Genomic DNA, 7,518 nt, shown 5'->3' with positions numbered 1-7,518 from the left:
CCTCTCAGCCCTCAGGCCCTCGCCACTCAGAGAAGGGAAGCGGGAAGACGCATGGACATCTGCAGCCAGCAGCTGCCGTTTTCTGGCTGAGGGTTTTTGTAACAGAAGCCTCTTGGGCTCCTGGGGGCTGGTCACAGGGCCTCAGCTGTCCCAGACAACCTGCTTCAAGTGGTTTTGCTTTTGAGGAACATAGCGCCCAGGCCACATCTCCCTTTCTCTCACACCCTCTGGCTTCCACCCACTTATTTCCTTCCTGGGCTTTGGGTTCAAGGAGATGTGGGGAGGCCATGGCTAGAGCATCTTTGCTCCTAGAACGACTCCAGGCTGTGCTGAAACTTAAGGGAAGAAAGCAAGCTTGAAACACGAATCCTAGCTAGACGGTGTGTGTGTGTGTGTGTGTGTGTGTGTGTGTGTGTGTGTGTGTGTGTGTGTGTGTGTAGCTGAACTTGGTGATGCATGCATGCCTGTAATCCCAGTGTTCAGGAAACTGAGGTCAGAGAATCTCTAGAGCCCAAGAGTTTGACACCAGAGAGCACGTGCTACTCTTGCGCTACTCTTGCAGGGGACCCAGGCTGGAGTCCCAGCACCACATGGCGGCCCACAATGTATTGTTTCTATGCAAATAAAAAAAACACAAATTTTAAAAGTAAGGGTGGTAACACATATCTTTAATCCTAGCATTTTGGAGGCAGAGATAGGAAGATCTCTGAGTTCAAAGCCAACCTGGCCTAGATAGTGAGTCCAGGCCAGTCAAGGCTACACAGAGAGACACTCTCTCAAAAATAAGCAAATAAATGAATAAATAAGATTTTCTGTAAATTTCCTGAAGTTCTCTTCAAAGTTGTTAAGTTAATAATTTTGACATTGTGTATACATGTGTCTGTGTTTTCCATGTGATTTCCATGTGTGCATGTTTGCATATATGTGGAAGCCAGAGACAACCTTGGCTGCTGTTCCTCAGGACCCATCCACCCTGTTTTTTTCTTCAGATTAAAAAAAAAACCACCTTATTTTATGTATAGGGATGCTTGCCTATATGTGTGTGTGAACTACTGTGGAGGGGCTGGGAACACAGCCTGAGGCCTCTGTAAGAACAGCAAGGGCCCTCGATCACTGAGCTGGGGTGATTTTTTGTTTGTGCTTTAACAAATAAAGCTTGCCTGAAGATCAGAGTGCAGGGTCAGCCACCAGTTAACCACAGACATCAGGCAGTGATGACACACGCCTTTAATTCCAGCACTCAGGAGGCAGAGGCAGGCAGGTCTGTGTGAGTTCAAGGCCACCCTGAGCTGCACCAGATTGATCCAGTCTAAAAGAGAAACAGCTACACGGTGGTGGCTCACACCTTTAATCCTAGTACTTGGGAGGTGGAGACCAGATTGATACGGCTGGATGGAGAGAGGAATGTAAGGCAGGAGGAGACAGGAGCTCAGAGCATTCAGTCTGAGGATTAGTAGGAGCAGGATCAGCCCTTTGGTCTGAGGATTCAGTAGAGATAAGAACTAGTGGCTGGCTGCCCTGCTTCTGATCTTTCAGCATTAACCCCTATATCTGACTCCGGGTTTTTATTATTAAAACTCATACTACACTGAGCTTAGTCTCCAGGACCCACCCTGTAATTTTGAGACAAGGTCAGTCTTTCATGGGGATCTTGAGCTCGCTGATTAGGCTATGATGGTTAATGTGGGTGCCAGGAAATTGAACTCAGATCCTCATGCTTGTACAACAAGCATTTTACTAACAGGTATCTCCCTAGACCCATATTTGACACTATTTTTATTACATTTTCTCCATAAACTCTCGATATATGTGTTTTTTTTCCCTCTGCCTCCTAAGTGCTGGGATTTGAGGTATGTGCTGCCGTGCCTGGCTATATTCTTAAATGAGAATCTACCCAGTTTGTGGGTATTTAGGTATCTGACACTCATGGGGAAAGTTCTGCTAAGCAGAAAACTTTTTGTTGTTTTTGTTTTGTTTTGTTTTTGAGGCAGGGTTTCTCCGTGTAGCTCTGACTGACTGGAACATGCTCTGTAGACCATGCTGGCCTCCAACTCAGAGCTCCTCCTGCCTCTGCCTCCAGAGTACTGGGAGAAAAGGTGTGTACCACCACTGCCAGGCAGCAGAAGACATTCTCCATTCTGATTTTTTCTGTATTAGAATTTGTGGGTTTTGTTCATAGGCTCCACTATCGAAAAAGAACACATTTGAGATGGAAGAATATAGCAGCGAGACTACAGGGCTCAGCGTCAGGTTTTATTCTCTGGGTAGCCTTAGGTAGGGAGCGTCATGTTTCTGAGCATCAGTCCCCTCCTCTGTGAGACGGGGATGATTCTACCCCGTGTGTGCCTGACACACCAGGCAGGCACGCAGTTCACAGGCGCTGCTGCTGTTTCTAGCGGCCCGCCTGACCTGGCATCCTCTGCAGGCTTCCACCTCCAAGCTCTCCTGTGGGCCTGCTTGATTGGCCCTGGCCCGCACAGACGCGGTATAAAGGGCGTTTAGACCCCACGCAGCAGCAGCACCGGAACAGCCATCCTTCTGTGTATAATGCCGCCATGTGCAGGAGCACTTGGTATGGAGGGTAAGCGCAGTGTGGGGATTGTGAGCCCCTGGCTGCATGCCCGAGTGCGTTTGACTTCTGGCTGGCTTTTGGCGTTGGTCCCTGGGCATCTCAGACACAGATCAGAGGAAGGGCAGACAGGGAAGCCATTCATGTCTTCGATGTCCCCCCTGCCCCTGCCCCATAAGGTCACCCAGGCTAAGGTCTGACCCCAGAAGGGAGGTCACTGTTTCTTTCTTCTCTGGATTCCATTTAGTAATGTTAGTGCTGCTGCTATCGCCCGTGCTCTTACACAAGCCCTGCATTGCATTTCTTCCACTCTTTTCTAGCTTGGTAAACAGTTCCTTTGCAAGACAGGTCAGCCTAGCCCGTGTTGCAGAACAAAGCTTAGATTGTCTGGGATCTTATCACTTACCAGTTTACTGCTTTTTTTGGTTTTCGAGACAGGGTTTCTCTGTAGCTTTGGAGCCTGTCCTGGAACTTGCTCTGTAGACCATGCTGGCCTTGAACTCATAGAGATCTGCCTGCCTCTGCCTCTCGAGTGCTGGGATTAGAGGCTGGGTTTAAATGCCACCTGGCTTGGTTCTCCTATTTTTAATTTCACCGTTTTTGTTTTTAAAGATTTGGGGGCCAGGTGGTAGTGTCACATGCTTTTAATCCCAGCATTCTGGAGGTAGAGGCAGGAGAATCTCTGAGTTCCAAGCCAGCGTGGTCTACAGAGCAAGTTCCAGGACAGTCAAAGCTATACAGAGAAACTCTGTCTCAAAAACAAACAAATAAGATTTGGGGGTGCTGGGAAGATGGCTCAGCAGGCCAAGTGCTTTCGGCACGAGCATGAGGATCTGATTTTGGATCCCCAGCACCCATGTAAGAAGCCAGGCATGTGTCAGCACACACCTGTAACCCCAGCACTGGGGAGGCAGATAGAAGGGCTTGCTGGTATGCCAGTCAGCTGAAACTCAAACTTCTGGTTCAGTGTGAGACTCAGTGTCAGGAAGTAACGTGGAGGATGACCCAGTGTCAGCCTCTGGCCTCCACAGGGAATTCCCAGGCCAGTACACCCACACACATACGAACACACATGCATACACCATATACACAAGCTAAGGGATGAAAAGTAAAATATGGCCAGTAGACAGAGGGGGGGGAGGGAGGGAGAGAGGGAGGAAGGAAGGAAGGAAGGAAGGAAGGAAGGAAGGAAGGAAGGAAGGAAGGAAGGGCAGGCAAAGTAAAGCAAACGGACAATCCAGGCATACCAGCGTATGTTTCTGACCCCAGAGATGGGCAGGTGGAGATGAGTGGTTCCCTGACGCTCATTGTCAACCCAGTCTAGTCAAACCAATGAGCCCCAGGTTTGGTGAGAGACCCTAACTCAAAAGTAAAGAGAAGCCAGGTGAGGTAGCATGTGACTCTAATCCCAGCACTCAGAGAGGCAAAAACCAGGCAGATCTGCATGAGTTCAAGGCCAGCCTGGTCTTCAGAGTGAGTGCCAGGCCAGCCACCCAGGGCTACATACTGAGATGGTAATACAAAATCTAAAAGTAAAAGGAAGTGATCAATGAAAAAACACCTGACATCTACTCTAGCCACTACATGCGTGTTCACTCATGTGTGTGAACATCTGAATGCACACATGCATGCACACACAGAGTCACAAACATGGTTCACAAGCTGTCAGTGTTATTTAGTACCATTTGTTAAGTATTCCACATTTCACTTAATAGCTGACCATCAGCAATTACAAGTTCTTTTTTTTTTTGTTTTTTGTTTTTTTGTGACAGGGTTTCTCTGTGGCCTTGGAGGCTGTCCTAGAACTAGCTCTTGTAGACCAGGCTGGTCTCGAACTCACAGAGATCCGCCTGCCTCTGCCTCCCGAGTGCTGGGATTAAAGGCATGCACCACCACTGCCCTGCTAATTACAAATTCTTTTAATCCAGCTTTGGTGTGGTTGGGGAAGGGTCATGGAGGCCAGAGGATGTCAGTAAGAGTCTTGTTTTTCTCACTCTCTGACTTACTCCTTTGTGACAGGGTCTCTTACTCCAGCTACCTGGACCTAGGCTGCCAGCCAGCAAACTGCAGTGATTGGTCCTCCTGTCTCCAGCTCCCATGGCAATGGGGTTTCTGTTTCTCTCAAGAACCAGGGACCGGCTGCCTTGTGTGCTGCCTCCATCCCTCCCCTGCTCTGACGGGCTATAACTGTGAGCTAAAACAAGTCTTCCTTGAGCTGTGTTTGCCGGATGTTTTACTACAGCAGTGAGAAAGGTAGCTACTTCCCAAAGTACTACGGAGAGGCACGGCCTCCGGCACAGTAAATCCGACCAGGTAGTCCTTAGATCTTTAGGACTAGTTTGCAGGCATAGGGCAGAAGAGTTTGGAACTTTGGGCTAGAGAAGCCCTGCGCTGTAACAGACAGAGCTTAATGAGTCATTCTGGTGGAATTTCGAAGAAATGTTGACCGAAATGTAGGCAACGGAGGCCCAGCTCAAGGATTTCAAACAGGAAACAAGGACTATGGGGAGCTGAGGCTAGAGGCTACTTGCGTTATATTTTGGTAAAGAATCTGGCTATGGTGTCCGTTTCAGCAGCACACGTACTAAAATTGGAACGATACAGAGAAGATTAGCATGGCCCCTGCGCAAGGATGACACGCAAATCTGTGAAGCGTTCCAAATTTTTAAAAAAATGGATCTGGCTACATTCTTTTCTTGTCCCAAGAACTTGGGTGAAACTGAATTTAAGCATCATGACTCCTTTGTTTTCAAGATACTATTGCATTCAGGCCATGGCATGGCCACGCCTCCAACTCAGATCTACGGTAATAGAGCAGAAAGATAGGGAAATGTGAAGTATGGTGGGAAAGTGAATGATTTTAAAGTTACAGACAAAGCAGCTCTGGTTGTTACAGTGGCTAACAGTTTTAGAAACCTCGAGGGGCTGGGGAGGTGGCTCAGTGGTTAAAGGTATTTACTGCTCTTCCAGAGGACCCAGGTTCATTTCTCAATACCCACATCAAGCGACTCACGTCAGTCTGTCCAGCTCCAGGAAACCTGGTGCGTCCTTCGGCCTCCATGGACATAGAAGCACACAAATGTACACACAATTAAAAATAAAATGAGAGAGAGAGAGAGAGGGAGGGAGGGAGGAAGGGAGGAAGGGAGGGAGGGAGGGAGGGAGAGATCGATCATGCTCTGCTGTTCTGCACCGGGACAACAGGAAACATACCCTAAATAGACAAGACCCCATGCATCAAAGTCTGTAACTCCAAGATCTGACAGCCCTGCACAGACATGCATGCAGGAAAAACATCAGCGCACATAAAACAAAAATAAGTAAGATAGGAAAAGAAGTATATAACTTGTCAGATGTTTGTTATAACAGTGAGAAAGGTAACTAATATAAATACAAAATTTAGCATTTTAGGTCATTTTGTCTGTTTGTTGGCAGGGTCTCATGCATCTTACCACAATGCAGTCAAGGGTGAACCTGGCTCTTAATTGTCCTATCTCTGTATCCCAAGTGCTGGGAGTTCTCTACCTCAACGCCATTTTGAAGAGATTACTTTAAAGTTCAGTGGCATTTAGTACATTCACATTCTTGTGCAAATATTATCAACAACTACCTCAAGAATTTTTTCATCTTTTCCAATCAAGACAGAGAAAATGAATTTAATAATAAAAAAGAATACAGGTCCTTATTGTAAATATTTATCTTGGATATTGCATTAGTTACCTTCTTATTTGTTTGAGACAGGAGGCCATATACCAGGCTGGCCTCCAAATCACAGAGATCTCCCTGCCTCAGCCTCCTGAGAGCTGGGATTAAAGGTGTGTGTCGATACGCCTGGCTGTATTAGTTACTTATATCATCGCTATGACCAAAGCAACTTCAGGGAAGAAGTGTTATCTGCTCACAGTTTGAAAGGATGTGGTCCAGCAGGGAAAGCTTGGCAGCAGGAGAGGAGGCAGCTGGCCCGACTATGTCCCCAGTCAGGCAGCAGAGAGATGAAAACTGTCGACAGCTCACTGTCTCCCTTTCATTCAACCTAGGACTCTAGTCCACGGGACAGTAGCCCACATTCAGGGTAGCCGTTCCTTCCTCAGTAAAACCTTCTTGGAAACTCACTCAGGGATGGGTTTCCATGGTGGTTCAATGTCTGTCTTAGCTGGGGTCTCTGTTGTTGCAAAGAGACACCATGACCACTGCAACTCATAAAAGAGAGCATTTAATTGGGGCTGGCTTACAGTTCAGAGTTTACTCCATCGTCTTACAGTTCAGAGCTTACTCCACTGTCATCATAGTACAGTTCAGAGCTTACTCCATCGTCTTACAGTTCAGAGCTTACTCCATCATCTTACAGTTCAGAGTTTACTCCACTGTCATCATGGTACAGTTCAGAGTTTACTCCACTGTCATCATGGTGCAGTTCAGAGCTTACTCCACTGTCATCATGATACAGTTCAGAGCTTACTCCACTGTCATCATGATACAGTTCAGAGCTTACTCCACTGTCATCGTGGTGGGGAACCTGATGGTACACAGGTGCTGGAGAAGTAGCTGAGTTCTACATCCAGACCTGCAGGCAGCAGGAAGAGAGTCCCTGGGCCTGGCTTTAGGCTTTTGACATGTTTCCGCCAACAAGGCCACCCCGCCTAATTCCTTCAAATAATGCCACTCCCTGATGGCCAAGCATTCAAATCTATAGGCCTATGGGGGTCATTCTCATCCAAACCACCACACGGACCAAGCTGACAGTGAAGATTAACTTTCACAGACATCGTTTTGCATTGATGTGACTTCTCACCTTCTATTCAGCGTCCTTTGTATGGGTACTTCCTGTGAATCTGTATTGGTCCTTACCACTGAGGGCATTGCAATTCTCTGTTGTACAGAGTCTTGCAATGCCTCTGGCTGGCTCTAACCTTCCATTTCCTTTCCTAGAAGATCTGTTCTTCCCAAAG

The 7,518-nt window shown here is 47.4% G+C and overlaps 1 non-coding gene across 1 annotated transcript; it reads left to right on the top strand.

Moving 5' to 3' along the window:
- The first annotated feature begins 5,129 nt into the window (after nt 1-5,129).
- Nucleotides 5,130-5,236, top strand: LOC121139651. Its single transcript, XR_005876553.1, has one exon. It is a non-coding gene; the product is annotated as a U6 spliceosomal RNA (small nuclear RNA).
- The last annotated feature ends 2,282 nt before the right edge of the window (nt 5,237-7,518 follow it).

This window comes from Mesocricetus auratus, unplaced genomic scaffold (assembly GCF_017639785.1).
Source record: "Mesocricetus auratus isolate SY011 unplaced genomic scaffold, BCM_Maur_2.0 Super-Scaffold_15014, whole genome shotgun sequence".
NCBI lineage: Eukaryota > Metazoa > Chordata > Mammalia > Rodentia > Cricetidae > Mesocricetus > Mesocricetus auratus.
Note: the sequence above shows the minus strand (reverse complement) of the source record. Positions and strands in the feature narration are given on the sequence as shown.